The sequence below is a fragment of the Macaca mulatta genome, chromosome X, assembly GCF_049350105.2.
Source record: "Macaca mulatta isolate MMU2019108-1 chromosome X, T2T-MMU8v2.0, whole genome shotgun sequence".
Classification (NCBI taxonomy): Eukaryota; Metazoa; Chordata; class Mammalia; order Primates; family Cercopithecidae; genus Macaca; species Macaca mulatta.
Window position 1 is genome coordinate 87,179,264 of NC_133426.1, and position 21,100 is coordinate 87,200,363.

General features: G+C 38.2%; 1 pseudogene; it reads right to left on the reverse strand.

Annotated features, from left to right (window-relative positions):
- LOC709054 (cyclin-dependent kinase 2-associated protein 2 pseudogene) lies at positions 1-672 on the reverse strand (annotated as a pseudogene).
- Positions 673-21,100: the final 20,428 nt, after the last annotated feature.

Sequence of the window (21,100 nt, forward strand, 5' to 3'; positions counted from 1 at the left end):
GACTCATGGGGACTCACTGAGTTGTGGGGGGATGTCCTTAGTGCTGCCACCTGGAGTGAGAGCCGCTCCTTGGTTCCTGGAGGGGACCCACCAAGGGACACAGGACAGGAAGCCCAGGATGGTTAATGCAACTCGGGATGAAGGCCAGGGAGAAGCGGGTGCTCTGCAGTGGCCGGGAAAGGTCCAGACGCTGAGGCCGAGGCGCTTCCTGTTACGTGCGGGCGTTCCGCTGTGTCTCTGCCAGGCACTCTCTGACTAGGGCCCGAGCATGGATGATACCTCTCTTCAGGCGCTCCATGGCGCTCTTGCTGCCAGCATAGGTGGGCCGGATCTCTTTGCCCATCTCCTCTATGACTGACAGCAGGTCCGTGTAGGTGCTCTGGGAGCCCTGGGCGCCGGGTGGCTTCATCGCCTGCACGTAGCCTGCACGTAGCCCATGGAAGGCGGTCCAAAGTCGTTAAACAGCGGTCTAAAAGGAGCGGCGGCTCCTGGCACTGAGCCCGACGGCGACGGGACGCTTCCTGTAGGGATCGGGGTGCCCGGCCCAGGGGTGCTGGAGCCAGGGGTGCTGCTGGGGGCAGGAGCGATGGGTTTGTAGGACATCCCCAACTCCTGGGCGCGGCGGACGCTCCTCCGGGATTGGCTGCGGGGCCGCTCAGCCGCGCTCTGATTACTTTTCAATTTTTATATTCTGAACTTTTAAATATATTTTTAACAGTAAACATGTTTGTCCTTTTAATATAAAAATAAGTATTTCAACACTATCACAAAAACAGAAAAATCTCACCACTCAGAAAGAACCACTCTTAGTATTTTGTCACATTTCTTTCCAACCTGACATTATGCCTTATTTGTTTCCAAAATTGTCTGATTTCTGCTTTCATTTCATTTGACAGTATGGCATAAATGTTTTCTTATGTCATTAAAAACTGTTCATTAATTTGTTTTAATAGCTGTGAAGAATTACATTATTTGGACATACTATAATTACTTTAGCTTAATATTCTATGTTGGTTTATTTCCCTTTATTATAATAACTAAAGCACTATTAGACATAATCATGCATTAATATTTGTCTGTATTTTGGATTAGGTCCTTAGGATAGTTCCATAAAACTTAAATTACTGGGTTAAATAATATGAACTTTTTTTTTTTTTGAGATGGAGTCTCGCTCTGTTGCCCAGGCTGGAGTGCAATGGTGTGATGTTGGCTCTCTGCAACCTCTGCCTTCCAGGTTCAAGTGATTCTCCTGCCTCAGCCTCCCAAGAAGCTGAGACTACAGGTGCACCACCACACCTGGCTAGTTTTTGTATTTTTTAGTAGAGATGGGATTTCTCCATGTTGGGCATGCTGGTCTTGAACTCCTGACCTCAATTGATTCACCCACTTTGGCCTCTCAAAGTGCTGGGATTACAGGTGTGAGCCACTGTGCCTGGCCTAATATGAACATTTTTAAAAGCTCTCCAAAAATAATACCAAATTACTTTTCAGAAATATACTAATTTATACCCCCACTAATTTTTTTCAGAGACAAGATCTCACTATGTTGCCCAGGCTGGAGTGGAGTGGCTATCCACACACAAGATCACAGCATACTGCATCCCTGAATTCCTGGGCTCAAGTAATCCTCCTGCTCAAGTAGCTGGAACTACAAGGTATGCCACTGTGTCCCACTAATTTTATTATTTCTTCCAGTAGTGTGTGAAAGTGCTTTATCACGAAACCATCATGCATATGTTTCTAATAGATTAGGTAAAATCGCTATTGTCTATTTTTAGTTGAAGTTCTTTGATTTAGTGAAATTAAACATGTTACTTTTTCATTAGCCATTTATGTTTTATCTCCCGTGAATCATCTAATTACTTATGTCCTTTATTCATTTATATACTGGAGTTTTTGTATTTTTCTTATCAATTTGTATGAACTATTTATATATTAAGACTGTAGCCACCTTTCTGTAATATTTGTTGCAGGTAATTTTTCCAATTTTGTTCTTTTTAAAATTTGATTTATGTTGTTAATGATGAAGAGTTTATAAAATTCAATCATATCTATTGTTTTATTTTATAATTTATTTCCCAGTGTTCCTAAACTTAGAAAGTGACCCCTCATCCTGAATTTATTACATAATCAACCTTTTTTCTACTATTTTAAATTTTTATAATTAGATTTTTTGTATTAAGAAAATTTAACTACTTTTTATCCAGCTGGAATTTACATGATATGAGAGGATTGTTTGTGAAATGGCCAAGCAGTTGTTCCAACATTATTTATTAAATATCTTTACTTTCACAATTGTTGCATTATACTCTCTTTGCCATCTATTAAAGTGTTACACTAAGGTCTGTTTCTTCACTGTCTATTCTGTTCCATTGATCTGGTGCCAATATTATTTTAATTTAATCATTGTAGGTTACATTAAATTTTAATATCTGACAAGGCTAGCTTTCACACATAAGATTTTTTTCTCTTTTTCATTTTTAAGCCATTATCTTCTATTTGTTTTTTCAGAGAAACTTCAGAAAAATTTTGTCATGTTTTTCTTCTCCACTCTCATATTTTACATTGAGGATATTGACTGCAATTGTTGTGCTGTGTATGTTATGTTTCTTTTTTCTTTACAGATGGGGTCTTGCTGTGTTGCCCAGGTTCATTTCAAATTCCTGGCGTCAAGTGATCCTCCCACCTGGGCCTCTCAAAGTGCCGGGATTACAGGCATGAGCCACTGCACTCAACCTGTCATGTTTCTATTTATTTATTTATTTAACTTTTATACTACTTAGTGACTACTATCATGTTTCTTTTTTTAAAAAAATGTTATTTTAAGTTTAGGGGTACATGTGCAGTTGTGTTATATAGGTAAACTTGTGTCATAGGGATTTATTGGACAGATTATTTAATCAACCAGGTATTAAGCCTAGTATCCATTAGTTATTTTTTTCTGATCCTCTCCCTCTTTCCACCTTCCACCCTCCAATAGGCCCTAGCGTTTGTTGTTCCCCTCTATGTGTCCATGAGTTCTCATCATTTAACTCCCATTCATAAGTAAGAACATGCGGTATTTGGGTTTCTCTTCCTGCACTAGTTTGTTAAGGAAAATGGCTTCCAGCTTCATCCATGTTCTTGCAAAGGACATGATCTTGTTCTCTTTTATGGCTGCATAGTATTCCATGGTATGTATCTACCACATTTTCTTTATCCAGTCTACTATTGATGAGCTTTTAGGTTGATTCACTCTCTTTGCTATTGTGAATAGTGCTTCAATAAACATATATGTATATGTGTCTTTATGATAGAACAATTTATATTCTTTTGGGTATATTTGTTGTAAGGATTGCTGGGCCAAATGTTATTTCTGTATTTAGGTCTTTGAGTAATTGCCATACTGCTTTCCACAATGGCTGAACTAATTTTTATTCCCACCAACAGTATATAAACATTCCTTTTTCTCTGCAACCTCTCCCACACCAGTTATTTTTCAGTAATAGCCATTCTGCCTGGTGCAAGATGGTATCACATTGTGGTTTTGATTTGCATTTCTCTAATTGTCAGTGATATTGAGCTTTTCTTCATTTGCCTGTTGGCCACATGTCTGTATTCTTTTGAAAAGTGCCTATTCTTGTCCTTTGCTTAGTTTTCAATGTTTTTTTTCTTGTAATTTTGTTTAAGTTCGCTGTAGTTGCTGGGTATTAGACCTTTGTTTGATGTGTATTTGCAAAAATTTTCTTCCGTTCTGTAGGCTGTCTCTTTATTCCGTTGATAGTTTCTTTTGCTGTGCAGAGCTCTTTAGTTTAATTGGTTCCCATTTGTCAATTTTTGCTTTTGTTGTAATTGCTTTTGGCATCCTCATCACCAAATATTTGCCCATTCCTATGTCCAGCATGTTATTGCCTAGGTTGTCTTCCAGGGTTTTCAGTTTTGGGTTTTATATTTAAGTCAAGGAAGTGGTCCAGTTTCAGTCATCTACATATGACTAGACAGTTATCTCAGCATCATTTATTGAATAGGGAGTTCTATCTTGGTTTTTCCTATTCTTGTTAGCTTTGTCAAAGATCAGATAATTGTGGGTGTGTGTCATTACTTCTGGGCTCTCTATTCTGTTCCATTCATCTATGTATCTGTTCTTGCACCAGTACCATACTGTTTTGATTACTGTAACCCTGTAATATAAAGTTGTGTAACATGATGCCTCCAGCTTTGTTCTTTTTGGTTAGAATTGCCTTTGATGTTTGGGCTCTTTTTTGGTTCCACATGAATTAATTTTTTTTTTCTAGTTCTATGCAGAATATCATTGGTGGTTTAAGAACTTAGCCAGACATGGTGGCTCACGCCTGTAAACTCAGCACTTTGGTAGGTCAAGGCAGGCGGATCACCTGAGGTCAGGAGTTTGAGACCAGCCTGACTAACGTGGAGAAACCCTGTCTCTACTAAAAATATAAAAATTAGCCGGGGGGTGGTGGCACATGCCTGTAATCCCAGCTACTCAGGAAGCTGAAGCAGGAGAATCGCTAGAACCTGGGAGGCAGAGGTTGCGGTGAGCCGAGATTGCATCATTGCACTCCAGCCTGGGCAACAAGAGCGAAACTCCATAAAAAAAAAAAAAAAAAAAAAAAAAAAAAGAACTTCTTGATTGCTGACCTAATTTTATTCTTTACTCAAAAGTCATTCAGTGTTTTGTTCACAATAGCAAAGACTTGGAACCAACCCAAATGTCCATCAAAGATAGACTGGATTAAGAAAATGTGGCACATATACACCATGGGATACTATGCAGCCATAAAAAAGGATGAGTTCATGTTCTTTGTAGGGACATGGATGAAGCTGGAAACCATCATTCTCAGCAAACTATTGCAAGGACAAAAAACCAAACACCGCATGTTCTCATGCATAGGTGGGAATTGAACAATGAGAACACTTAACACAGGAAGGGGAACATCACACACCGGGGCCTGTCGTGGGGTGGAGGGAGGCGGGAGGGATAGCACTGGGAGATATACCTAATGTAAATGACGAGTTAATGGGTGCAGCACACCAACATTTCACATGTATACATATGTAACAAACCTGCACGTTGTGCACATGTACCCTAGAACTTAAAGTATAATAAAAACAAACAAACAAAAGTCATTCAGTGTTTTATATCCAATCATGTGATCTGTTTTTGAATATGTGCCATGTGGCAATGAGAAGAATGTATATTCTGTTGTTTTTGGGTGGACACTTCTTTAGGTGTCTGTCAGATCCATTTGATCCGGTGCTGAGTTCAGGTCCTGAATATCTTTGTTAATTTTCTGCCTTAGTCTGTCTAATAATGTAAGTGGGGGCATTGAAGCCTCCCACTATTATTTTATGCGAATCTAAGTCTCTTTGCAGATCTCTAAAAACTTGTTCTATGAATCTGGGTGCTCCTGTGTTGGGTGCATAGAGATTTAGGATAGTAGGATCTTGTTGTTGAATTGAACCCTTTATAGGTAATGCCCTTCTTTGTCTTTTTAGATCTTTGTTGGTTTAAGCTCTGTTTTGTCTGAAATTGAGAGTGCAACCCCTGCTTTTTTTCTGTTTTCCACTTGCTTTATTTATTTATTTACATTTTTTCCACTCAGTGGCTACTGTCATGTTTCTTGATTCACTTAATTACACATTTATATGTTTTAGTGAAGTTTTCTTTACAAAGATTCTACATATTCCTTGTTAAAATTTTAATTCACTCAGTAATGTTAATTATTCTGGAATTCAGATAGATCGATGTTGCTTTGTACCCATTATATGCTAAGCATTGGCCTAGACCTTTGCATGTATTATTTATAGTTCTCACAAGAATTCTGTGTAGTAGGCATTTATTATGCTCATTGTAGAGGTAAGGAAATTAAGACTCCAAGAGATTTCATGGCTTGCTCAAGGCCACAGTGCTGGTAAGTATCAGGGCTCTGTTAAGACCTCTGAAAGAAGTCTTCTCTCACCAATTTATGTTGTTTTAATTGGTTATTGCTAGGCACTAAGAAAGCTATTTAAAATATATATCTTTTATTCAATCACCTATCTGTCTGTCTGTATTATTTATGGCAGAAAAAAAAAAGAGGTTTTATTGTTTTCATTTGGTCTACCAACTAGGAGAGAGTTCTAGGGTGGTTAAAAAGCTGTCTTACACTGGAGAAAGTGACTTTGGCACAAGCTCCAGTTAAGAAGGATCATGGGAAGGCTGTCGGGTGCCATAGGTCACTGGGCTTGGGAGAATCCCAGTTGTCAACAAGAAGCTTTTGACTAGCCAGGTCTGGAGCCTGCCAGCCTGTAGAGGTGGGTCAGGTGGTCATCTATCTTCTCAATGAGTTTCACCTCCAATTAGGAAGTGATATTCCAGGAACTCACATCAATGGGAGTCTCTGCTGCTCCAAATTCAGACTTAGCAAGCCTGGTTTAGGCTCTTTTTTCAGGACCATGATGGCCTCCTTCGCAACCCCACTCATCTTGGGATGGCTTCTGCACATCCAGGAAGAGAGTTTGGCCACAGCATTGGTTTTTCATCTTTAAGAGATGCTCAGGCTGGGCACAGTGTGATCATGGCCCACTGCAGCCTTGACCTCCAAGGCTCAAGCCATCCTCCAATCTCAGCATCCCAAGTAGCTGGGACTACAAGTGTGCACCATCATGCTCCAGTAATTTTTAAAGATTTTTTTAGAGGAAATGTCTCACTATGTTGGTCAGGCTGGTCTTGAACTCCTGGGCTCAAACAATCCTCCTGACTTGCCCTCCAAAAGTATTGGGGTTACAGGTGAGAGCCACCATGCCCAGCCTATCGTTTTACATTTTAAATGATATAGTTAAAGTTAAATCACTAGTCCTCAAGTACCTACTCTTTCTTCAAAGTGCATTACAATACTAAAATCTTTCTACAAATGTGTTTGATATGAATTTCTTAGTTTGAGTAACCTTGCTTCCCACCTAAGCTAACATCATCAAAGTGCATTTTATGTGTATCCTTTGAAATTCTGATGAGCTAATTAGTAGTTTACTTCTCTCAAAATAGCCCTTTCCAGCATGATGCAGTAGAAAGAGTAATACTGTGAGGGTCAGAAAACTTTTGTTCTAATCCTGGCTCCTTCATTAATTGTACAACTGTGGAAAAATCACCTAATACTTTTAAGCTTTTAAAAAATATCTATACAGTGAGTGTACTCCTAGTTGTAAAATTCTATGACTGTAATCTTTAGTTCCATCCCATTACTTCTTCCATTTAAATTTTCGATATCCATTCAATGAAGATGCAAGTCTCTTATTTCTGTTACCCCTTTCAAGATACAAATATTCATTCAACACATCCCCACTTCATTTTACTCTCAGTTGTCCTATATTTTCTCTTTTTCTTCTTAGTAAGGTGATTTGTGAAGCCCCTGATTCTTTGTAGGCAAATTTCACTTTATCCTAAAACCTGTTTATCAACCCCAACAAAATCTGGCTCTCACACGAAGACATCAGTTTCTCTACCGTCTTTCTCACTGGAGATTTTACCTGAAGACACCTAAGGCATATGGAAGCTTCCCCATTGCCCAGCTTCTATGCCATGGGCAGCTTCTTCAGTGCTCACCTCCCAGTTTCCATTGACACTCCTTGCCCCTCAGGCATTATTCTAGCAGACAGCTTCCAAATGAGACACATTGGCATGATTAGCTTTCCCAGGATCCTTAGAGGGTGATTTTCCAGTAAGCCCTAAAGGATTAATTTCTAGCAAGTTCCACCAGCATAATGCCACAGTGACTGATCTTTCATGGTAGTGTCCACTCCAACAAGGTCTGGATCTCAGCCCTCGGCTGGAGTTGGGTGGGAATGCTCTCCTTGGGTACTCTATTTCAACCCTAGAAGTAGTAGTTGCTCCTTATTTTTGCTATTCCTATATTCTTTAGAGGTCACCTTACTTTTTTCTAATCAATCCCTCATTATTCTCATCTGCTGTTATTATATAACATTCTTTATCTTAAACTTCCCTCTATTCAAATTACTGTGTGGTCTCTCTCTCTTTCTCTCTCTCCTAGTTGGACTAAGACTCATACTGAAGTCTCTATGCCTTTTTAGCTTAATTTCCTCCTTAATCCCTTCAATCAGGCTTCTATTACTACTGCTACTGTTGAAAAAATGTGAAATATAACCACCTTTCTCCATCCTGTGGTTTTGCTGCTTGGGACAGAGTCCTCTTGAAATTCCAACTTTGGTTTCTACTATACTATACCATTCCATTTGTCTTCCTGAATCTCCAACTGTTCCTTCTGTTTTCTTTATTTACTCTAATTTATTTTCATGTTTCTTAGTTGTTATTACCGAAGTGTGAATATTTAGCCCTTGGCTGTTTTCTGTTTTCTCTCTTCTCTAGATAACTCATAGTCTCTTGGCATTAGCTACCATCTCTGATTCAATGACTTCCAAATTATGTTTATAGTCCTATCATCTCTCCTCATCTTAGTTCTATATTATTCATTTTTTTGATCCAACAACATTTCCTGAATGCTTACTCTGTGCTAGGCAATGTGGTAGATATTTGAAATACAAAGGTGAACAAGGCACATTTCCTGCACATGGCAAGCTTATTGACCGATGGCGAACACTGACATGTAAACAGAATATTATCATACAGTGTGGCAAGGGCTGCAGTTGAAGTAGAAAGTATTATTGGAATATAAAAAAATCTCCTAACCTAATCTTGGTGGAGCTCATGGAGGATTTCCCAGAGACTGTAATATCTAGTGGAGACCTGAATGATGAGTAGGAGTTAACCACGTAAAGAAGATTGAAGGGGTGGATAAGGTTGGAAAGTCAGTTCCAGACAGAAAAACAACATGTATAAAAACCTAAGTGTCATAGAGAACATGATGTTTTGGGGAGAAATTCAATTAGTTCAGACCATATAGTTTCAGATCAATTAGCTAGACCATAGAGTTTAAGGGAGAATGACTAAACTTAAGCAAGCAGACGTTAGAACTTCAAATTATCTTTTATATTTATATTGTCTACAATTTTATATTTTATTTAACATCTACCTCTTTAAAGGAAACTTTCCTGACCTATTTTTACTACTAAAGTTATACAAATTTTTCCCTTCTCTCAATTCTACAACATTAATTATTTATTAATATTTTACTTGAACCTATACTCTTGGACCTTGTTCCCTAGTTGTTTTATTTCCATTTAAGACTGTTTATTATTTTGTATTCCAAGCTGCTGTGCCAAGCACAAGAGATATAGGGGTGAATGAGATAGACAGGACTCCTGAATAGTAGACTTTCTTGAATGCATGTCTTACCTTTTCAGCTCGATTGTAAGCTACTTGAAGCCTGGGGCCGTGATCTAAAGTTTTATAATGAATCTGTTTCTATTTAGAGTAACTAGAAATGAAAAAAAAAATCAAGATGGCCAGTTGAAAGTCTTAGGCCAATAAAGTTCTTTACAAATATCTCTAGGTGGTATGGACACATTTTCAGGTATATGGAACATATACCTGAACATTCCATATATGTTCCATATATTAAATGGCATAATATATTCTGATTTTTAAGACTTCATGGATGAAAACTTTTATTTTGTTCAAGTGCCTATCACAGCAAATGCTTCAAATATTTATCAAACTTGTATTCATTATTAGTTTCTGATAAACTATAACTTTCATACATTAATCCAGGGTTTCTCAACCTTGTCACAGTTGACATTTTTGGGTGCATAATTTAGTGTGTGTGTGTATGTTGGGTGAGGACTGTCTTGTACACTGTAGCATGTTTAGAAGCATTCCTAATCTCTTCCCACTAGATGTCTGTACCATACCCCTACCTAAGTTGGACAACAAAAAGTGTCTCCAGACATTGCCAAATATCCTCTGGGGAGAAAATCACCCTGATTGAGAACCACTGTAACTCTCTTCTGAGATTCATGGTATGCAGTTTTATGTTAAAAACAACCCCAATGACCTTGATTCCAATATTCAAAATAGGACCCCTATATTTGCATTTTAACAGAGGTCTGAGGACCCCTCCCGCCGACCCACGTAACAGTCAGTTTTTAGGCAGGGAATGTTATACTCAAGAAATCTTCGTTTGTTTTTAGAAATTAATATGAAATTTACTAATTCTTGGCATTGCTTTTCTTTCAATTAGAAGTAAACATTTGTTAGCCATGCATCGTGCTAAGGGTTCTGCAGGCATTATCTCACTTTAATTCCTATAACAACCCTTAGAAGTTGGTATTATTAAAAGATTCTTCTGCATATGAAGACACTGAGGTTTAGGACACTTCAATGACCTGTCCAAATTTATGCAGCTTGTGGTGTGTTTGGGTTTCAAATCCAGATCTCTGACAACAAAACCAGCATACCTTCTACTAATCACATGGACCGACCTTTCTTTCATTTCAGTAATTCTCCAGTAGAAATGAGTTATATGTTAATTATTATTACCAGTGGAGGGTGGTGGATCAAAAAGTTCTCATTCTTAATTGGGGAAACAGTTATTAACTTTATCCAGTTTATACTCGACAATTCAGTTTTTATGTTGCTTAATGTTATAACCTACCAAAAACTCATCAGTTATTCAGCTATAACAGGTTTCTAAACTAGAAGGGAAAAAAGATTGATTTCCATTACATACAAATAGATGTGTTTTAAAACTGTATTAGGAGGATGAGGATATAGTCACTCTGTGGTAGACATTTTAGTAGGATTAGAGAAGTTTCAGTAGTCTTGTTGATCTTTTGTTTAATCAAAAATAAAGTCTGTGTATTCAGCATGATACAGTTTAAAGGGTAGTGTGTTACAATGAGAAAGGACTCTCTATATTTTAATCCTTGTCCTATCATTAATGTAATTAAGACCCTTAGAAAGCTATTTCTCTACTCTGAGCCTCATGTTCCTCACCTGTAAAAGGAAGAAAGTGGCCCACATGATTTCTAAAGTCCTTTTCAGTTCCGTCCTTCTAAAAAGAACTGTGTTGTAGAAAACTCCTCAGAAAGAAATAGAAATTATAAATAAACCATCATATAAAACACTATTAAGACTTTACTTTTTCAAATGAATTAATGGCACTTGCAGTGACCTGGATGAGATTGGAAACTATCATTCTAAGTGAAGTAACTCAGAAATTGAAAACCAAACATCGTATGTTCTCACTGATATGTGGGAGCTAAGTAAGGTATGAGGACATAAAGGCAGAAGAATGATATAATGGACTTTGAGGACTTGGGGGGAGGGGTGAAAAGGGGGTTGAGGCATAAAAGACTACAAATAGGGTGCAGTGTATACACAGTGCAATGGGTACAACAAAATCTCATAAATCACTACTAAAGAACTTACTCATGTAACCAAATACCACCTGTACTCCCAATAACCTATGGAAAAAATAATTTTAAAAAGTTACTTTTTAAGTAAAAAATAATTGATGATTGGATGATGGTAGCGCTTCAAAATTATATATAATACTAACAGTTGTTGGTTCCTTAGGGTTTTTTTATGTGATTGTTTCAAATTTGATTTTCATTTTACTCCATTCTTGCTTAAGGACATTTTCTTACATTTCCTCTAGATGGTGCTCCATAACCAAAAATCACTTTTTAGTCTAGTAGCTATCAAAAAATATTCTTAGTCAACAAGACACCCTCCTTTGTCTCCAAATTCTGTATTGTATTTTATCTGCGTCACAATTTATAGGATACTGGCACCATAAAACATAAATATATGTTTCTCAGTTCTACAAATTTACTTAATATAGCACAAAGCACCATCTGTATGGAATAATGCCATCTGTTATGCCATGTACTGATCCCATTTCTCATATCTGTGTTATGGCAACTAGCCATTAATTGGTATTAGATGTTCAGAATCCTGTTGATAGGCTAGACGATCTGTATGTCATTTATAAAATGAAGGTATTAAAAACATAGAGCACCTTGAGTTAAATTTTCTTTATGCACATTCCACAGATGTGTTGTGAATATTTTAAAGACAAAATATTTTACTTGTATATCATATATTTTATTACTATTATATTTATCATTTCATAGTAGTATTAAATTTAAATTCATACATAAAATATTCTAGACCAAAAAAAGAATTTTTTGACTTGTGTTTTTAAAAAGGTTTTGAATTATATTCAATTTTTAAAAAAACTATCATGGCATTTTCTGTCTTTCTACTTAAATATCCTACCATTCTCTAGTTCTCTAGTCTTCTTAAGGAGCTGACTACTTCTACAACTCTAATCCTCCACTATTGCTCTGCTTCCCACTCTAACCCTGAAGGTCAATGATGCCAATTCCTTGGTATCTAAATATTCAAAAATTTCAAGTTGAGTACCAACTTGAAAGATAAGATTAGCTGTCTCTGTTGTTTTTGTGTATGGTTTCTATTAGATAAGATCTTGTATTAAGCTGCTATTTTGAAAGAATTACTCACCCAGCAAATGTTTAAATTAACCAACATTGAGTATTTAATTTTTATTTGTACCAATTGTTAGTACCGATCATTTGAAATCTAATTACTTTTTAATAACAAATTATATGATATCGATTTTTAAAAATAGGTAAACAATCTCCACCAATGAGCAATGATTAGAAGTGAATTTGGCATAAAGTGAAGGTTAGAATTTGATATTACTTAGGCTTTTTTTTGTTTTGAAATGCTGCTACAATAAAGATAGTATTAAAAAATTTAACACCGTGCATTTTGTTTCTTGAATTAAAACACATATGTATGAGAGAATGCATTTGGCTATTAAAAATGGCCAACCTCAAAACCTTATTACTTTATTAATTTTTAAAATTTTACTTATTTATTATTTTTATTTTAGGTTCAAGGGTGCATGTCCAGTTTTGTTATATAGGTAAATTGTGTCACAGTGGTTTGGTGTACAGATTATTTTATCATCCAGGTAATAAACATAGTACCTTATAAGGAGTTTTTGAATTCTCTCCCTCCTTGCACCATTCATCCTCAAATATACATATGTCCATGTGTACTCAATAAAATCCTCTTACTTGTTTTAATGCTCCAAGGTATTTCAGGCTGCAGATTTCTTCCAGTTGTTATTTCACGGTATCATTTAATCAAAGGGCATATTTAAAATTGTGATGTAGTGATGTTACTTTGAGAGGCCAACTAAGATATCAGAATGCAAATATTCTCAGAATATTAGAAATAAATTTTGAGTTAATTATTGTGCTAACTCCTTTAAATAAATTGCCCTACTATTTTACCTTTAGACTCTTGTACATCATTTTATAAAACTTCGTAAAACCATTAGTGTTTCATCCTTGAGTTATGGCCATTCAAGTTGAGGTTGACTACCGTCTTGTTTATATGGAATTCAATTTTCTTTTAAATAAAACTATGATACAATGATCTAGCTGTTTAAAAAATATAGTACAATGTTTTTATATTAGCAATTTGTTTGATTGCCTTATTATCCCTTCCTAGAAAATAATATTGTGTTTAAAACAGAGCCTCACAATAATTAAAGGTCAGTGAACCAGGAATCTAAAGACAAGTTCTGGGCTTGACTCAGGTCTACAGATTAGGTCACAGCTGTGTATGCATATGGGCAATTGATCTAATCTCTTTATTTCACTTTTCTTGCTTGACCAACCCCAAAGCATAAAGCACTAGATAAATGCAAGTTATCATTATTATAGAAAAATATTTACCCTGATTGTCCCCTCGTAAATACAAACCTTGCAACAATACGCTTACCATAACTGTCAAGGGCAGAAAAACATTTTCTTTCTATGATATACTCTATGAGATTCTCTGCTCCAACCGGGCTTTTGCCCAACTGAAGCAGCCTTTCAGTAGAAGTTGGCACCTTTCCAGGTTGCTCTGGCAGTTGCCACATTAGGTACTGAACAGTGACAGCTGCATACTTGGGAGACTACCTGAGCACAGATGCTTCTAGCCTTTCACCTCCAAAAAGGAACCATGTAGTTCATATTGAGCATATACATTGCTCAAGAGTGGACAGCAGGAGAAGGAGAAGAGGAGGAGGAAGAGAAAAACATGACAAAAATTTTCCTTCTTATAGAGTCATAGAATTTTAGCAATGGAAAGGAACTTGAAGGTCATCTTGTGTAATCTAATCACCCATCCCTTTTCCTCATTCTACCCAGCACCTTCATAGATCTAAGGAGCTTTTCCTCTATGTTTTATAAATTGCATAGAGACAAAAAAGAAAAAGTATGTATTATTCAGTTGTCAGTGAAAAAGATACTGCTCATGAACTTTCTAAAATGTGCACCCACCTATATCAGAAATAAATGATGGAAACAAAATATAAACATAATTAAAATGTCATTATCATAGCTCTTAGATACAAATGGGTAAAATATGGAATGGAAGTGAGTGAAAATAAAACCTGGACTCCAGTGAATCTCTGCAATTGGTGTATTATTGATTTTAGTAGCAACATTATTTATCTATTGCTGTGTAATAAATTACCCTAAAACTTAGAGGCTTATACAATCAACTGTAACACAAGTAACAATCAGTTGTGTTATGGCTTTTGTGGGTCTTGAATCTGAGCATAGCTTAGCTGAAAGCCTCTGACTCGGGGATTTTTACAAGGTTGCATTCAAAATGTTGGCAGCTGCTGTCATCTCAGAGCTCAACTTGGGAATGACTTGCTTCCAACTTCTCTCACATGGTTCCTGGTAGGCCTCAGATTCTGCCTGGCTGTTGGCTAGAGATATCAGTTTATTGCCATGTGGGCCTCTCCATAGGGATGCTCACAATATGATAGCTGACTTCCCTCAGAGCATGTGAGAGAGGTTAAAGAGAAGGTGCACAAGATGGAAGTCACAGTTTATTTGTAACCTAATTTCGGAAGTGACATTCCATTGCTATTGCTGTATCCCGTTTGTTAGAAGCAAGTTATGAAGTTCAGCCCACATTCAAGGGGAGGAGAGTAGAAACAAGGATGTGTATACCAGGAGGTGGGGATCACTGAGGGCCTTCTTAGAAGCTGCCTACTATAGTAGCTTTTTAAATTCTATCATTTTAAAATGAGGAGGACAAGCAATTTGAAAATGTTTTACTATGACTAATTCAACATAGTAAATTTTAATACATACAACATGGTTTGTTGAAAGTAAGCATATTCAAGTTAATTAGCTGAATAAGTTTTTTTTTTTTTGGTGTTCCCATATAGTTTATATAGATTGTTAAAATTAAATATTGAGACTTCCAGTTCCAACCAACATGGAGTAGTCCTACTCCTTACTAAACCTCCCCCTTACAGCTAAGAAGGCAAATTGGCTAGGGATCTGGAGGAATAACTGGTGGAGTACAGAAATTTGGAATGTATTACTCTTTTGGTCCACATGACATTTCTTGGAAAATTATTTTTTTAAAAAAAGTATTACTTTGGTATGATATTGTTTACTGGTTATCTCTTTAAAAAAATATAACCAGTGCATAAAATGAATTAAGGGTACTTTCTGTTTAGTTGAACCTGCAAGTTACTTGATTTGAATGAATATGAGCATATTCTTTAAATGTAATTTATTCTTTATTCCCTCTTCTATATTGTATGTCTTTATTTAGTGACATTGTAAAGCCAAGCTATCATAATATGAGATGTAAAACTTTATAGTATCTCTTTTGAATCTCCATTATCTAACAGTATGATGCTATCTCTAAAAACATTTTTATTCAGGTAAATGTTCTTTAAGTACAAATGGGGAATGATAACTTATTTGCAAAATATGTTTTAGGCAATAGTAAAATCTCACTATGTTAGATATTTATATTTTGTTGACAAAGTTGCATAAGTTTTTGTTTGAAATAAAAATTATAATGTCTCTAATTTATTGAAATTCTATTTATCTACAGGTGTGTGACTCATTTGTAGGTAAATGAGTTTATCGTGAATAATTACAAAGACTTATCCATGTGTGAAAATAGTCAAACTAGCTTCCTATTATGTTATAATTCTACAAAAAAGCTCATATCATTTTTTAAAGCTAACATATATTAAGTATTTACCATATGTCAAACACTAGGCTAAGGACTTTAAATGCGTTATCTCATTAATGTTCACATTGCCCTATGAGGCAAGACCTATTTATATCCCTATTTACTGGTGAAGATATTGAGGCTAATGAAGATTACAGAGCCAGAATTTAAACCTAGGTCTTGGTGATTTGAAAATTCCTGCTCTTAACCACCATGTAATACTGACTTTACCATTAGTATGAATGACTTTTTATGTTATGGTTCAGTCCAATTTGACTTCGGTTGTTTCAATAACAGGTATTTGCAAAGCTACTCATGCTTTGGCTATGGTATGGCTGGGGGTTTGCTTGCTTGTTTGCTTAATTGCTCATTTGTGATTGGTTATACCATGTGTAACTTTCCCAGTATTCATGCTTGATCTCCAGTAGGTCTTTTTTTTCTTAGTACAGAATTAAATGCCTAGGGTTTGTATGGAAAATTTTCTCCACTCTTTCCTTTCTGTATTTAAGATTCCATGTAACATCTAAACATGAAGTGCAACTGAAAACAAAGCATTTAAAAATTTGGATATTCCTAAATATTTAGAAATCTGATGTTGTTTAGCCAAACATCTGGGTGTTTCAATATTTCAGCTTCCAACCACATGCCTGGCACTATGCAGAGATAGCCTGATGTTGATAAGCTTTAGAACTTCTTAGTCAGGCTTACTTTAGTACCATCTACTCTCCTCCAATTTCAGGTTGAAATGTATGAATCAGAATAATTCAGAGGATTGCTCTTTCTTTTTGATTTACCTGGAAGATATTATGTCTTTCTTACAAATGAAAATAAAAATATTATCAGTCCAGTTTTGATTTTTCCATTAAAATCTCTTGTGGGTTTTTTCCCCCCAAGATGGCAGATTCAAGGCAATGTTCGCATGCCTCTCCCACTTGAAAACACAAAATAGTGTGTAGATATTCACACTGTGAACTTTTTTCCCCAAGAAACAATGCAAGAACTTAACAGGAAAACTAAAATCCCTAGATTCTTTTAAAGAAGCAGCAGGCTGCCACCTACACCGTGAGCCAGGTGAAAAACTGTTAAGTCCCCAGAATGTGAGAGGAGAGAGACTGCCTCCAGAATATACACCCCCATCCGGGAAAATGGAAATCCAGACCACAGGGGAAGGTCTTGACCCTACCCTGTGCCAGAACTGAGTAAGAGAGTGGTGAGAAATATAAAAGTAGGAATGGCAGTGGGAAGAAACTTGCCTGCATTCCCATCTTCAGCATGGTCCAAGGAAGCCATTCCTTATTCTGCTTCACAGGAGACCTCACAGAAATCTGCCAACTAACTCAGGCAGTGGTCACAGGTTGAAAGAAGCTCCCAACTGAATTTTATGCTGTAACCTTTAGTGGGGCAGAAGCGCCTTGGCCAGAACCAGGAGGTGAGTGGGAAGTGTGCTGCAGCCACAAGCGCAGGAGCTGGGTGCCCTGGCTGTGCCAGCAGACTGGGAGAGGTGTGACCTGAATGCTGTGGTTTCTGTCCTCATGGGGAAAGCTGATGATATGGGGCGGTTTTAAGTTCTGAGTGTAGATGACCTGGAACTTAGCTTGCTGTGGGTAGTGGAAAACTGCTTGTGGGAGATCTGCCTTGCTAAGTGTGTGGGAGCTGGGTGGGACTTAATGCCAGCTGGTACTCCCCACTCCCTGTCTGAACACTTCTGTGCAGCAGAGAGTTATGGTGCTTGGTGGAACATTACCCCAGTGGCCAGAAACTGACCCCTGACTTTCACAGGGCCATTGCTTGCTCTGCACCTGGAGAGTCTGAGCAGGGACCTGCCTGACCCAGCCCCAACTTGGCTTTACCCTTCCACCGCCCCCACCCCTGGTAGCTTAATATGAAGGACAGAAACTTTTGGGAGATTTATAGTCCTGCCTATCACCTGAGAAACCAGAGTATTGCCCCTGGGTACTATAAGGCAAGCATAAATGCCACTGCTACTACCACAGCTACTGCTCTTTTGAAAGCGTCACCTCCTGGCTGAAGGTCAGCCAACCCAGTCCATTACAGCATCTCCAGGTAGAATGGCACTGAGCCCAGGAAGGAGAAAACTTGTACATGACCTTAGCTATTACCATAGCCTGCACCGCCGTGGTTAAACAGGAGGTCCTGAGTCTGTCCATGTAACTTGTTCATTACTACTGTAAGTGGTATTTGAGAAAGCTAACACACTAAGGCTATCTATAACCAAAGAATCTCACAGAGTCTACACCACTTTCTTGCCACCATCATTAGAGCTTGTGCTGGTACCTGATACTGGGAGACTTGAGGACAGGTAACATCACTGAATCCTTTGCAGACATCCCTTAGCACCAGCCTGGAGTGTGGCAGCTATACCACTGGGTGACCAGACCCAAAGGAGAAACAGCATTCAAAGTAGTCTGGCTCTCAGGTATTCTACTCCTAGGGAGAAAGCGAAGTTTACCACATCAAGGGAACACCCCATGGGAAAAAAGAATCTGGACAACAGGCCTTGAGTCTTAGATATTTTCGCTGGTGGAAGGTTTCTTTCAGCAGAGGCATAGTTGCAGTGCTGGGCTTATCAGGGAAAGACTGCAGCTTTACCCCAACAGTCAGGCATCCCTGCTGCTCCTGAAGGGTCTTGGAGAACATGACTTCTTTATCCCCTCCTCTACTACTGCAGACATAGCTGGGGCTTTTCTCATGAAAGCTTGGTGTGGGTGTACCTGCAGACAGCTTCTTTAGAACACTTCAAGGTGACTGCAACCCCACAGGAAGAGCACCCTCCAGGTGCAGGCTTGCATGAGAGATAAAGTCACAATTCTTCTCTACTTGGAACAGCAACATTTCTGTATATAAAAGAGATGCCTATATGATTTGAATAGCTGGAGCATGGGGTCAGGAGTGTGTCTGGGAGGTGGATAGCTTTTCTGCTAGCTTGTCAAAATAGGTGAGGAAGCTCTGGTCATTCTCTCCGATACGACCTCAGTGCATTTCACTGAAAGCTTTCCCAGCCACCTCTGTGAAGACCAGGACCTCTTTCCACCATTTGGTATGGCATTTACCCACCTACTTTAGCCACAGCCAATTTATAACTGTGGACACTTCCACTCTTGGCCTGAAGCCTAAACTATTCAACCTAGTAAATAAAATACTGAGGAATATCTAAATAAGTAAATACACACCATGGGAGAAAGAGATGCTTCAAGAGACCTCTGCCATTTATACACTATAGGAGACAGTGAACGTGCTTAAACACCAAGCACGTTGCTATTGGAACCAGCATCTGAGGAAATCATTATAGAGACTTTCTCTAACCAAGGAACTCATACAGTCTTTACACTTCAAAGCACCAAGAGCCAAATTAGGCTACAATAAGCTGTAAATATTAAAGTCACATCCTTAAGGGTGGGGGAAAGAAATTTTTAAAAAGTGAAATAAAAAATAAATTCAAAAATAACTGAAAAAAATAGTCTACCCAAATGAGAAGAAACTAGTAAAACAGTTTAGAGAAAATGGCAAAATGATTCTATAACACCCCCAAAAGATCACACTAGCCCTCCAGCAATGGATTTAAACTAGGACAAAATCTTTGAAATACCAGATAAAAAAATTCCAAAAGTTGATTATTAAGCTACTGAAAAAGATGCCAGAGAAAGATGAAAACCAACATAAACGTTTGTTAAAAATTTAAGATATGAATTTATAATTTTCTAAAGACATAGTGATATGGTTGGGCTGTGTCCTCACCCAAATCTCATCTTAAATTTTAGCTCCCATAATCCCCACGTGTCATGGGAGAGACCCAGTGGGAGGTAATTGAATCATGGGGGCAGCTTTTCCCCATGCTATTCTTGTGATAGTGAATAAGTTTCATGAGATCTGATCTTTTTTTTTTTTTTTTCAGGACAGAGTTTCACTCTTTTTGCCCAGGCTGGAGTGCAATGGTGCAATCTTGGCTAACTGCAACCTCCACCTCCTGGGTTCAAGTGATTCTCCTGCCTTAGCCTCCTGAGTAGCTGGGATTACAGCTGCCCACCACCATGTCTGGCTAATTTTTGTATTTTTAGTGGAGACGGGGTTTCACCATGTTGGCCAGACTGGTCTTGAACTCCTGACCTCAGGTGATCCACCGACCTCAGCCTCCCAAAGTGTTGGGATTACAGGGGCTAGCCACCATGCTTGGCAATCTGAGGGTTTTATGAAGGGAAGTTCCCCTGCACACGCTCTCTTGCCTGCCACCATGTAAGATGTGCATTTGCTCCTCCTCCGCCTTCCACCATGATTGTGAATCCTCTTCAGCCATGTGGAACTCCCAAATCTCATGTTGTTTTCATATTTCAAAACCAATCGTGCCTTCTCAACAGTCCCCCAGGCTTAACTCATTCCAGCATTAACTCAAAAGTACATCTTTAAAGTATCATCTGAGACAAGGCAAGTCACTTGTGCCTATGAGCCTGTAAAATCAAAAGCAAGTTAGTTACTTCCAAGAATCACTGAGAGTACAGGAATTAGATAAATGTTCCCATTTCAACTGGAAGAACTTGGCCAGAGCAAAGGAACTAGAGAGGTCCCATGCAAGTCCAAAATGCAGTCGGGCAGTCATTAAATCTTAAAACTCCAAAATCTCCTTTGACTCCATGTCTCACATCCAAGGCATGCTGATGCAAGGGGTGGGTTCCCATGGCCTTGGGCAGCTCCACCCCTGTAGTTCTGCAGGCTACATCCCCTGCAACTGCCTTTACAGGCTGGCATTGAGTGTCTGTGGCTTTTCCAGGTGCATGGTGCAAGCTGTTGGTGGATCTACCATTCTGGAGTCTGGAGGATGGTGACCTTCTTTTCACAGCTCTACTAGGCAGTGCCCAGTGAGGACTCCATGTGAGTGCCCCAGCCCCACATTTTCCTTCTTTACTCCCCTAGCAAAGGTTTTCCATTAGGGCTCCACCTCTGCATCAGATTTTTGCCTGGAGATACAGGTGTTTCCATATATCCTCTGAAATCTAGGCAGAGGTTCCCAAACCTTATCTCGTCTTCTGCACACCTGCAGGCCTAACACCATGTGAAAGCCACCAAGACCTGTGGCTTGCACTCTCTGAAGCAATTGCCCAAGCTGTACCTTGGCCC